Consider the following 2717-nt stretch of genomic DNA (forward strand, 5'->3'; position numbering starts at 1 on the left):
AAAAAAAAAAAGAAAAGAAATACAACCAGAATGCTCCTTAGAAATGAAGATGGTGAGACTTCAGCTCCCTTACTTTGGCCACATCATCAGGAAATGCCAATGCTTACAAAAGGGCATCGTGTTTGGTAAAGTAGAGGGGCAGTGAAGGCAAGGGGGGGTAGGCCCTCATGAAGGGGATTGCCATAATAGCCACATAATGGACTCAAACAAACCAGTGATCATGAAGATGTAGGACGGGCAGTGTTTCGTTCTGTTATGCATAAGGTCACCATGAGTTGGAGCTGACTCAACAGCAACTAACAACAACAATTCTTTGTTGTGGAGCTGTCTTGTGCGTTGTAGGAAGATGAGCAGCATCCCTGCCCTCTTCTCTCTCCTACTGGCTGCTTTTGCTCAAGCCCCCTTTGTTTCTTTTCTGGACTATAAAAATAGCTCCTTCAGTTGTCGCCCCACTTCCACACTGCCTCCAGAGTTGTCTTTTTAAATCTTATAGGCCTGCCAGTCAGAGTCCTGAAGACAGCCAGGTAGAGCTGCCCAGTAGATGGTTGGATGTCGGTGTGTGGGAGCTCAGGAGACAGCTTTGCATCACATTTCTGTATCACCCTTTGTTTTTGAAACTGCAGTGCAAGCAGAAGGAGGGAGTGATTCATTGAGGGCAAGGAGTTGGTGTTCAAGTTACCTGGGCTCATGTCCTGACTCCCCGAGTGCGCTGTGGTGTCTTGCCAAGAGAAAGAATGTCTTATTCACCTTGGTATCTCATCAGCACTATGCCGTACATAGTAGGTACTCAATAAAGGCCTGGAGAATTGTACTAAACTTGATTTAAGAACAGGAAATCCAAATAGCCTGAGAACCACTGCCACTATAGTGCTGGGAGGTTGTTGCAGGGGGAGGGGGGAGGGGGGAGGCGGTGCTGGGGTCAGGGAGGTCTTAAGAACCCAGGACCACTGGCTTCCAGTACCTGGGAAAACCAAGACATGGAGCATGAACAGCTCTTACAGGTGCTGGTAGGAGCGTCAATTGGTATAGCCTAGTAAAGGTGAAGATGATCATTCTTGACAACCCTGCAATTGCATTCCTGGGAGGAGAATCTCTTGTTTCAGGGGACAGGCTCATGAATATGAAAGCAGCACAAACCTGGAAACCACCCAAATATCCATCCATAAGAAAATGAATGAGCAAATGATGGTGTTTTCATACAGTGAAAGACCACATAACAGTGAAAATGAATGAACTGTAATTATATGCCTCAACAGGGATAGATTTTACAATCAGTGTTGAAGGGGGAAAAGCAAAACGTAAACATTTTTGTAAGGTTTACAAAAAGATGCAAAGCTAACCAATGTGTTGTTTACGGATTCATAAGCATGTGGTGAAGCTATAAAGGAAATCAAGAGAATAATAAACACAAAATTGAAAGGTGTTTACCTCTGAGTAGAGGAAGGAGTTACAAGTAGAGAGGGATACACAGGGGCTTTAAAATATTCTTGCAATATCCCAGTTTGTTTTGGTTACTTTGTACTGCTCTAATAGTAAATACCACAAAAGGAATGGCTTTAACAAACAGGAGTTTATTCTCTTACAGTTTTGGAGGCTAAAAGTCTGAGTTCAAAGTCTCCAGCTCTGGGGTTTGGGTGAAAGCCCTATGACCTTGGGCTTCAGCTCTGCCTCTTGCTCCCAGCCCACTGAAGCTAGAGGCATCTCTTCACTCAGGCAGCTGCTGGCTAAGGCTGACAAACCCAAGGTTGACAAGTAAAAAGGCACAGTCCTGATATTACCAAACCACATAGCAGGCCATTGGTTTAAATACATTAAGAGTCCCAAGATCAGCAGACAACATGGCAGGCTGCTGAACAACAACTCAGCTACGTGCAGGATTCAAGCGTGCAAAAAGCTGTAGACCAGTCCCAAAGCTTCTCCTTATATACTGGAAGCAGACCATATCCCTAAAGCAGCTACTCAGCTGCTCGTGGCAGATTCCACCCATGGAGTTGATTACCAGTCTCATCGTGGGGAATAACTACATCCAGCTGCCCAGCTGCTCAAAATCAGGCCCAGCAAGGTTGACACATAACCTTAACTACCACGTAGTTCTTAAAATGAGTGGTTGCTGAGCTTCTGTTAAGATGATGGAAAAGTTTGGAAGTAGTATGGAAGTGGGGAGACCATTTAAGGGGTTATTTTTTGCAGTCCAGAGAAGAAACAAAGGTGGCTTGAAGCAAGGACAGCAATGGGGAAAGGGAAGAAGGGGTGAAGATGAGCACTTTAGAAGGTTGAATTGCTAGGACTAAGTTACTTAATATGGCTGGTCAAGGAGGAGAAAGCTGGGGTTCTCCCATCTCTCCAGTTTGAGGGACTGGGCAAGTGCAGGTGCTTTTGGTGAGACAGGGATGCATGAGGGGAAGACTTAGGGAGAAGGGTGAGAGTGACCAATGGTGATGATTGTACAACATGGTGAATGTAATGTTGCTGAAGTGTACATGCAAACAATGTTGAAAAGGCAAATATTTACATATATATGGTGGCACAATGGTTAAGTGCTTGACTGCTATCCAAAAGGTTGGCGGTTCAGGCCCACCCACCCAGTGGCTACTTGGGAGAAAAACTTGGCAATCTGTTAGAGTAAAGATTACAACCTAGAAAACCCTATGGGATAGTTCTGTCACATGGGGTCACTATGAGTCAAAATCAACTTGATGGCATTTAACAACTATATA

Source organism: Orycteropus afer, unplaced genomic scaffold (genome assembly GCF_000298275.1).
Source record: "Orycteropus afer afer isolate SDZICR_OR568_19922 unplaced genomic scaffold, OryAfe1.0 scaffold00075, whole genome shotgun sequence".
Classification (NCBI taxonomy): domain Eukaryota; kingdom Metazoa; phylum Chordata; class Mammalia; order Tubulidentata; family Orycteropodidae; genus Orycteropus; species Orycteropus afer.